Source organism: Littorina saxatilis, linkage group LG5 (assembly GCF_037325665.1).
Source record: "Littorina saxatilis isolate snail1 linkage group LG5, US_GU_Lsax_2.0, whole genome shotgun sequence".
In the NCBI taxonomy this organism is placed as follows: Eukaryota; Metazoa; Mollusca; class Gastropoda; order Littorinimorpha; family Littorinidae; genus Littorina; species Littorina saxatilis.
In genome coordinates, this window is record NC_090249.1 from 63,297,564 (window position 1) to 63,308,468 (window position 10,905).

General features: G+C 40.3%; 1 protein-coding gene across 2 annotated transcripts in view; it reads left to right on the forward strand.

Annotated features, from left to right (window-relative positions):
- The first annotated feature begins 7,420 nt into the window (after positions 1-7,420).
- The window catches only part of LOC138967683 (uncharacterized), a 21,710-nt gene continuing 18,225 nt past the window's right edge, over positions 7,421-10,905 (forward strand). For both annotated transcript variants that reach the window (XM_070340326.1, XM_070340327.1), the window contains exon 1: positions 7,421-7,747. The gene's annotated coding sequence lies outside the window, so the exon portion shown is untranslated. The remainder of the gene's footprint in view (positions 7,748-10,905) is intronic.

Genomic DNA, 10,905 nt, shown 5'->3' on the forward strand with positions numbered 1-10,905 from the left:
TCACACAGCATTTTCTAGACTAACCAGTAACTTTCAAACTGTCTGGTGACCCCTGCAGCAGCCAGTAATCTGGAAATCGTGTGCTGCTACTTTTTCTCTTTTCCTTGTGCAAACTACATATCGGTTTATCTAGTTAGATAAATGGATGTGCATTTAAGCACGAGCTTGGTTTTGTGATTATATCTGCGATTTTTGTGTGTACGCCATGTATGCAGATTGTGTAGGTATATTAGTATTCATATGTGGGTGTATGTGTATGTGTGTGTGTTTGTATGTATGTGTGTGTGCCTGTCTGTATGCGTGTGTGTGTGTGTGTGTGTGTGTGTGTGTGTGTTTGTGTGTGCGTGTGTGTGCGTGTGTGTGCGTGTGTGTGTGTGTGTGTGTGTGTGAACGTGTATCTGTGTGTCTGTGTGTATCTGTGCATGTGTGTGGTGATAGCATGTGTGTGTGTGTATGTGCACGCGTATGTGCGTGCGCACGCGTGTGTTTGTTTGTGACTGCATGGATTTAAACGATGAATTTGCTTTTGTACTCCTGTTCTTTTTGTGTCTTAATGCTTGTATTTTGGTTTTGTACATGTGTATAGCAATGTCATTGTAAAGCGCTTGGAGCTTCTAGGTGAGCGCTCTATAAGTTTCCATTATTATTATTATTATTATTATTATTACACACTGTGTTGATCAAACAGTGTGTGTGTTTGTTTGTTTGTTTGCGCGTGTGTGTGTGGGTGTGGGTGTGTAAGAGAGAGAGAGAGAGAGAGAGAGAGAGAGAGAGAGAGAGAGAGAGAGAGAGAGAGAGAGAGAGAGAGAGAGAGAGAGAGAGAGAGAGAGAGTTTGTGTTTGCGCGTGTGTGTGTGTTCGTGTGTGTGTGTGTGTGTGTGTGTGTGAATAGAATAGAATAGAATAGAATAGAATAATCTTTATTGCCATGAAACACACAGTTTATAAGGCACATAATTAATTAACAAAGAAACTGTAGTAAAAGAAAACATCACCGTTTTTTGAAACATTCGTAAACAAACTGTGCTAGCTGGGTTTGTAGTTTGGGTATTTGTAATATTTGGCTGGGAAGAGTGTATTGGCCTGAATAGGCTATGCTTGATATGAATTTTTCTCTAATGGAAGTATATTTGGTGCATTTATCCAACAAATGTATTTCATCCTCTATCACATTACATTTTTTGCATAATCTGTCATTTACTGGTGTATTTAAATGTCGACCCTTTTCAATTTCTAAATCGTGTGCACTTATTCTTAACTTTGTTAATGCTTTTCTGTGATCTAAATTTTTTACCTCATTGATATAAGATTGCAATTCGTATTTCCTCGAGTCTGTTACTTTTGCGTAGAATTTTAATTTTGAACTTCCTTCAGACTTTTTATTAATCCAGAATTTTATGAATTTGCATTCTAATTTCTCTTGTATGGCTTTTTGTAACTTTTTAGAATTAAATGTAGATTGATTTTGCCAGACATGATTAAATCCTAATTTATCTACTGCTTGTTTTATGAAATGTGACCATGAACTTTCCCGTGACGGATCTAATAGTGATAAATATGCTTGATATATGTAGGAGTCTTTTTTAGTCTCTAGTATATGAGCCCAATATTTTATGCATTGTGATAATATTCTCAATCCTATTGGAAACCGTCCTAGTTCTGCTAGCACTGGAATTTTCATACTTTTCTTATGCGTACCAAGAATGAATCTGCAAAATCTTATATGTGCACTTTCATGAGGGCATTCCTTGGAGATGCAACATTGAAAAAAGGCATCAATGTCGTCAAATATATGTGTATTTTTTATAATGTATGGAAACCATACTTCTGCGCCGTAACAAATAATTGGGGACACTAACAAGTCAAATAAATTTAAAATTGTTTTTGTTTGAACAAGACTATTTCTGAACGCTTTTCGAAGAGAGTAAGCTGCTTTGTTTCCTTGTTTGCTAAGATGCTCCTGGGCAATATTTAAATTTCCATTTTGGTTGAACACTATACCCAAATATTTATACTGGTCTGTTCTTTTGATAATACAATCTCCACATTTAAATATTGTATTTATTTTGGGAAGACTACGACAAAATATTACAATGTTCGTTTTTTCAGTATTTATTTTTAATCCCCATTGTTGACAGTATATATTTAAGTAATCTAATTTTTGTTGCAGACCTAACTTTGATTTGGATAGCATTACTAAATCATCTGCATACATTAAACATGATATTTTTGTTTTTGAGTTTATATCAATGTATGGTGAATCAAAATCAGGTATATTTGTAGTGAAGTCGTTTATGAAAATGTTGAACAGTATAGGACTTAATGTATTTCCTTGATGAACACCTTTTCTGACATGTATACTCATTGGACACTCTTGATTGTATTCAGTTCTAATGAATGAATTTGTATACATATCTTTTATTATATTGAAACAGTATCCTCTTATCCCTAGTGTATATAGTTTAAGTAGAAGTGCTTCGTGCCATACATTATCAAAGGCTTTCTGAAAGTCTACAAAACATGCATACATTCTTCCATTTTTTAATTTTAAGAGATCGTCTACAATTTTTTTTAATACGAAAATTTGGTCCGTAGTTCGATATCCTTTTCGGAAGCCTGCCTGTTCTTTCCTAATTATGTTATCATCTTCTAAGAATTTTGAAATCCTTGAATTCATTACTTTGCAGAATAATTTACTAAGATTACTGCTCAAAGTAATACCTCTATAATTGCTTGGGTTAAGAGGGTCTCCCTTCTTATAGATTGGTATGCTTATACTTGATTTCCAATTTTTGGGATAATGTCCAGTAATTAATATTAAATTAAATAACTTTGTTAAAATATGTACAGTTCGATCTAAGCTTGCTTTAATAATCTCATTTGATAGTTTATCTGGTCCTGGTGCTTTTTTATTTTTCAATGACTTACTTTCAATTTTAATTTCTTTTCCTGTAATTGGGTTATCTAATGTGGGTATATTATATTGATGAGTACTCTGTTTTAGTTCCTCTGACACTTCCTTACTTCTTTGTTCTGAAATATCTGGTTTAGTTCCGATTAAATTTGCTAAGTGATTTAGCCATTTGGTTGGATTTATATTACATTTATTATTATTTCTGTCATTATCACCCATTGATTTTAGGTCTTTTAATGTTTTCCAAAGTTTATTTGGATCATTATTGAATTGGTCATTTAATATTAAAACTAATTTATTTCTATATTCTCTTTTTTGTTTCTTTATTAGAGAATTATATCTTTTACGTACACTATAATATTTTTGACAAAGTGAGCTATTAAATGGATATCTGTTCAAAGCGTTTAATATCGATTTTAATTCTTTTCTTTGTTGATAACAATTTTTGGTAAACCAAACTTTATTTCTTTTCTTTTTTCGAATATTGATTTTCATTTTAATCTGTTTCTTTAGGCTATTATTTGCAGCATTATTTAATATGTCTGTAAATTTATCTGTGATATTATCAACATTGCTCTCTGTGTAACTGGTTTTGCTTATTACACGGGTTTGTTCTATCTCTAATTCTAAATCTTGTAGTTGTCTATTCATATCGGGAGCACTGAGAGCTTGCATAAGTTTTTCATATGAACTGCTGTCCCATTGGTACGTCTCTTTTATACTTAGTTTTTCATTAATATTGTATGATATATTTTGATTGTGTTGATATCTCATTCTTTTATAAGTATTATCTTTATTTATTAATGGGAGTCTGATTTTCATTTCCAATGGGCAATGATCTGAATATACTTGTAAATTCTTGACCCTCATGCTTATAACGTCCTTAAGAAGGTCATGGGAACATATGAAATAATCTACCACACTACAACCTTGGGGTTGATAACAAGTGAATTTGCCTTGTATGTCTCCTAGTATTCTTCCATTGAGAATGTGTATATTGAAATTATTGCATAAATCAACTAATCGTCTACCAAATTTGTGGATCACCTTATCCATTGAACGTCTGCTAAATATATCATCAGAGGAATAATCAGGGGGCAATGTATATATGTTATTGATATTATCATGTTCTATGTAATCTTTATATTCCCCAGATCTTGCATTGAAATCACCACACAGTACTATTGATCCTTTTGCAGACAAGTCATCAATGTCATTTTCTAGATCCTCCCACATTTGAACTGTATTGTCTTTACCGAATGACGAATGCTCTGGTGGTAAGTACACACATGCGAGAAACACATCATTGTGACCAGTATCTGTCATTATTTGTATCCAAACTATGTTGTGGTTACTTTTGGGTAAAATTTTCACATTGGGTCGAATTGAATCTTTGATAAATAAGGCAATCCCTCCCGATGAGCTTCCTGCTTTCTTTCTTTTGGGTCTAATAAAGTTGATAGGTCTTCCAAATCCTGCTAAAAACAGTGATTGTTCTTCCTCTTTAGTAAGGTGTGTTTCCTCTATAAGTACAATGTCATGTTCTATTAAAGAACTTGAGACTTTCTCTACATGTAATTTGTTGATTAAGCAGCCATCTATTGTTCCTTTTATCCCTTTAATGTTCCAGCTCAATATTGATATTTGTTTGCATTTGTTCATTGTTGTCTATGTATTTTAGTATGGCTTTCTCTGTCTAAAGCCAATGTATCTGTTGGCCTGCACAACGTATGGTGCGGTCTGTTCTTCTTCAAGTTGCTGTTTCTGGTATCTGTTGTCTTCTCTTTGGTACTCATGTGTGTGTGTGTGTGTGTGTGTGTGTGTGTGTGTTAGTTTTATGGTTGCATGTCGTTTGTTTGAGTGTGTTCTCTCGTCTTTTCAATCTGTTTGTAGTCAGGGTTTGATTCATGTTATTTTCCAGCCAAGGGACATAACCTAGTTTACTGAATAAAGAAAGCAGCAGTTGTTTCCCTAGATAACGACATTTGACCACCGTCCCAATCAAACAAACACACACACACACACACACACACATACACATGCGCGCACACGCACATACGTACATAATGCCTTTTACTTAATATTTATCTCTCATGTTCAATGCAGGATACAATAGGTGGAGAAAACAAACAAGACGGTAAACTGTGTGAATAACTCCGTGCGGCTATCAAAACAATACATAGAAGGTTTCATGGTGTAACGGTTAGCACTCTGGACTCTGAATCCAGCAATCCGAGTTCAGGGCCGGACCAAATGAGTTGTAAGGGGGGGGGGGGGGTTCCTCCTTTTTTGGGGGGGCAAATCAGCGAAGTGGCGAAGCCACAAGCGCGCCTTTTGAAAAACAGTTAAAATCTGTGCAATCTGGTGCATTCTGGGCCTTGTTTTGAGGGTTAAGAGCAGCATTGTTTTGGTGCTAAAACTAGTAAAAAAAAAAACCCACTCAAAGCAAGGTACATGCTTTTTCCAGGGGTGGAACCTACACCTTTTGTTTTTCCCCTTGTTATTTTTACAATCCGACACGCACACACAGCACACAATGCACACACAGCACACAATGCACACACACACACACACACACGGGGGAAGGGGAAAGGGGAAGGGGGAAGGGGAAGGGGAAAGGGTATTTTTAAAGCTCGCATTTTTCATGATCCGCTAACTTCGACCATTATTTTTAATACTCACTGAGACTCGGCATGTAACCTCTACTTATGTCTCAGTAACAGCTATTCCGCGAGCCTCCGGTCCATTAAGGCTTGGCACGAAAAGGGGTGATACCAGGCCTTAGGTCTCAGTAACAGGTTTTCCGCGGGCTGAACAATCCGATAGGCAAACGGCATGTAATATATATCTGTTTGGTCGTTTGGATGAAATGCCTCAGTTGACAGGGAGAATAACAAGCATCCCAACAACGCCAATATCTGTGTACCCGGAGTGTCAAGCTTGTCTCCGTGAAAATAGTGATAGTTGTTATCATGGCCCTCTGTGTACCCGGAGTGTCAAGCTTGTCTCCGTGAAAATAGTGATAGTTGTTATCATGGCCCTCTGTGTCGATGTTTATAAGGTACAGGCCCGGGAGGTATGGGCAGATTTGATCTCGGCTTCAGCAGGAGACCACGACTTTATACATGTCTCTATGCTTGAATAAAGTCTCTTCATTTTTGTCGACACTAATGGTTCGGCGTTGACCATGCGTGAATACCTGAATGCGTGTGAAAGTGTCACACTGAGCCCGATGGCACTCATCAAATGCTATTGCAAGTGTGTTCCATAAGGTTAGAACTGCTTTTTTCGTGAGAAGATTTAAATCGTTCTGTAAACCATTTGAGGCAGACTGGGCCTTTAAATTGAAGCCGACAGACTGACTAAATGTTGTTCACGCTTCACGTGACTCTTTCTCGCACTAGCCTATCCCACCTTGTTGTTGGTACTCAACACTCAAAACACACCTTTTCCCCCAAAAAACACTATTTATGGCTCTAACCACATTGCACAATAACACACATCTACAGGAATACACAGCGTACGAGCATCCTTTTACAGCCAAGGTGTCTATCGGTGCAAGCTGCATTGTTACGTGGAATGTAAAACCAGCCCTACCCTGCCCTGAACAGATTAATTGGCAGATAGAGAAGCACACCCCACAGAGAGCTTTGAAATCGTCTTATTCGTTGCTTTGAACGAGTCTATGTTCGGGGACTGCTTCAACCCAGGCGGGAACAATGTTTTTCTGAGAAGAACTATTTTTGTCCGCGATGTTCGTGGTAGCAACTGAAACGCAGTAATGCGTACACCCAAACAGTGTCCGTGTGTGCAGGGGCGGACGAGGGGGGGGGGGGGCACAGGGGGCACGTGCCCCCCCCCAAAACAAAAAACGAAAAAAAAAAGAAGAAGAAAAAAAAAGATTTTTCTATGCTGATTCTATGACCATTTCTAAGTTCAAATGGCACCAGATGGCACCATTTTGCTTCTTTGGGCAAAATTTTTTCCGGGGGGGCATGCCCCCGGACCCCCCTAGCAAATTCGGGCGCTTCGCGCCCATCACATACACTTTCGCTTCAAAGTGCCCCCCCCCTTACAAAGCAACTGATCCGCCCCTGGTGTGTTTGTGTATGTAGGGGTGTATGTGTGTGTGTGGGGTGTGTGTGGTGGGGGGGTGTATGTGTGTGCCAGTGTACGTGTGTCCGTGTTTTGTGTGTGTATGAGTGTGAATGTGTGTGTGTGTGTGTGTGTGTGAATGTGTGTGTGTGTGTGGGTGTGCGTGTTTGTGCTTGCGCATGCGTGTGTGAGTGTGTGTGTGTGTGTGTGTGTGTGTGTGTGTGCGTATTTGTGCATCCGCATAAGTGTGTGTGTGTGTGTGTGGGGGTGTGCGTGTGTGTGTCTGTGGGTGTGCGTGTGTTTGTGTGCGTGTGTGTGTGTATATTCATAGTAAAACCAACATACATGTATTACACTTAGTTAAATACGCAGGATGTTATTTATGCTCACACTTTTGACAAGCATTATCACCATAAGATACACTAGGTTTAGGCAATATCAAACTAATAGTTCTTCAGTTCGCCAGCCAGCAAACGACCATACCAGTGTGAAGTCATTGCCGAAACAACTTCCAAGTTTGAAGAGCAGAACTACTCAAGCGTGACAGAATTCGTTGTTGCTGTTTTTACATTTCATGACATGGTGACATACGGCAGGGCACATTAGATGCTTTGTACGAGCAGGAGAAGATTGTGTCGAGAAAAATAAAACCCGGATGAAGGCCTAGAAGGAAAAGTCGGTTGGCAGGAAATGTTTTTGTGTCGACAAATTATAACACATACTGGACGCAGTTTGTAAGGTAAGTCCGTATTTGAAAGTTGATAATTTGCTGCCTTGTATCCTGATTTGTATTGTGTAGTCTGTAATAATCGTTGCCCTGCTATTTCTCTAATTTAATGTTATTTCATTATCATTGCATCTTTTGGACTTTTCACAGATGTGTTGGCCCTGGGGGTTATTCCGTCCAGAACATTAAGGTTGCTACCCGTACCCGCCATGTTTGTTCGCTTTCCTTTTCTATAAGCGCTGAAAAAAACCGGCAACTTGACAATATCGGAATAATTAAGGTGCACCCTTTTTACAACTCGTTCATCCACATCTATAAGCTGAAACTCACGAGAGAGAGAGAGAGAGAGAGAGAGAGAGAGAGAGAGAGAGAGAGAGAGAGAGAGAGAGAGAGAGAGAGACACACACACACACACACAGACAGAGAGAGAGAGAGAGAGAGAGAGAGAGACACACACACACACACACACACACAGAGAGAGAGAGAGAGAGAGAGAGAGAGAGAGAGAGAGAGAGAGAGAGAGAGAGAGATCAAATCAAATCAAATCAAATCAAATCAAATCAAGTTTTATTTTTTTACGAGGGTTGTGGCACAAGCAATTCAAACGAGCTTTTGTTCAATCAGCCCTCGCGTAAAGAAGGACTAATCTAATCGCATATATATACGGACATTAATATAAAACAAATATTAAAAAAACATTGTAAAGACGGAAAACCAGAATTTACAGTATAATGTACAGTAGCCGGCGAAAGAAACGCGACTCATTCGCCGACGCCGACTGTTGCAAGTGATTTTTTGTCATTTTCAAATTGTCGTAAAATATAAACCAGATAAGGTGCATCACAAAGGAAGACAGGTTCGTGCAGGATATTTTCACTAGTCCGAGGGTTCACTAGTCCGAGGGTTCACTAGTCCGAGGGTTCACTAGTCCGAGGGTTCACTAGTCCGAGGGTTCACTAGTCCGAGGGTTCACTAGTCCGAGGGTTCACTAGTCCGAGGGTTCACTAGTCCGAGGGTTCACTAGTCCGAGGGTTCACTAGTCCGAGGGTTCACTAGTCCGAGGGTTCACTAGTCCGAGGGTCTACTAGTCCGAGGGTTCACTAGTCCGAGGGTCTACTAGTCCGAGGGTCTACTAGTCCGAGGGTTCACTAGTCCGAGGGTTCACTAGTCCGAGGGTCCACTAGTCCGAGGGTTCACTAGTCCGAGGGTCCACTAGTCCGAGGGTTCACTCGTCCGAGGGTTCATTAGTCCGAGGGTCCACTAGTCCGAGGGTTCACTAGTCTGAGGGTTCACTATAGACGCTTGAACAAAGGATATTCAATTTGATTTGTTTTTATTGTGTGTGTGTATGTGTGCGTGGATGTGCGTGTGCGTGCGTGCGTGTGTTTTTCACTGCTGTGGGAACCAAATCTCATAAAAACACTGAGTTGTTTTCATTCAAAAAGATAATGTGGTGTTTTATATTTTGACTGAAGAAATCTCAGACTATTTCCCCCAAGAAACTTAGTTATTTATATTTTGACTGAAGAAAGGATATTAAATTTATCAGGATACCGCCCCGACTGGACAATTACGTGATCGAATTGCCTACAGTTTTTAGTCATATGATATATACTGTTCAAAAAAAGAAACGCATAGTTGCTACTTGCCAAATTTGTTTTATTTTTCGAAAAAATTAACAGAAAATCCAATATTTAGATTATTTGTTTGAAATTTGGTATGGACACAGTTGAATGCACACACAGTTCATTTGCATCTTCAAATCAATCAGTCAATCAATACGATTGGGTGCCGAGGCTGTCAAGTCAGTAGGGGGTGTGCCTTGAGCAGCAACAACTGCCCGGCACCTTCTGGGCATGGACTGGATCAGATGCCGGATATCTTGCTGTGGGATGGTGTCCCACTCCTCCTGAAGTGCCTGCAATAGATCGCGGTGATTTGCCGGCGCTTCTTCTCGCCTGCGCACACGTCTGTCCAATTCATCCCAGAGGTGTTCTATCGGGTTCATGTCTGGCGACATGGATGGCCAGGGAAGCACCTGGACATGGTGGTCGGTGAGGAACTGGGTGGTGAGTCGTGCTGTGTGCGGGCGAGCGTTGTCCTGCTGGAATATGGCATCCTGGTCAGCCAGAAGAGGAAGGGCATGCAGGCGGTTCCGCGCGGTCTGGTCCGATAATCGGTGTGGCCCGGGGAGAGCCTGTACAGAAGATGAGGCCGACAGGAAACGATTCCGGAGGTGGCGGAGCCGTATGAAGCGGTCGTGAGCAGCAGTTGTCGCCCTTGGTCTTCCCGCTCGTGGCAAGTCAGCAACGGAGCCAGTGGCTTGAAACCTGACCCACAGTCTACTGATGGTGCTCTGGGACACGTGGAAGTGCCTGGCGATTGCACTTTGACTTTGGCCTGCTTGTAAACGACCCAATGCAATTTGGCGGTCTTCTCTGCTCAATCGGGCCATCTTTCGTCGCTGAATTGTCGTCTGATTTCTTTGTGGCGAACAATCCGCTTTTATGGGTTTTGGAAGACATGGTGAGAGCTCAATATTCCCCGAGTTTCACGAGATTACACTGAAGCATGACGAGTGGTCATGCCAAATGAGCAATTTTGACATTGTAGCCACTGATAACGCATGCGTCACGTGCAGAGCTCACTTGTGGCAATGGACGAAAGGTCCACGACCAGATAAACATTTTCTGCAGTTTGGTGGATATCCTTGTAGCCATATAACTAAATTAACCAAATATTACAAGCTATGCGTTTCTTTTTTTGAACAGTATAGCACCTCGGGTTTCCTTTTGCCCGTGAGGGTCAATTAGTTATCCCACCGACCTGAATTATGGAGAGGATCGAGCCTGGGTTGTACTACAGCCTCACACATAATTTCATTGAAATCGGTTGTCAAACATCGGATATCTATTTGCGGACACACCCACACACACACACACACACACACACACACACACACACACACAGACGGACACACACAGTGAAACCTGATACCGCCTTTTAAGGGGCGGTATAATATTTATTTTATTTTATTTTTATTTACGAGGATTTATATCGCGCACGTATCTCACCACACAAGGCGACTCAAGGCGCATGTTACCTATTTTTGCCGTGTGAGATGGAATTTTTTACACAATATATCACGCATTCACATCGGCCAGTAGATC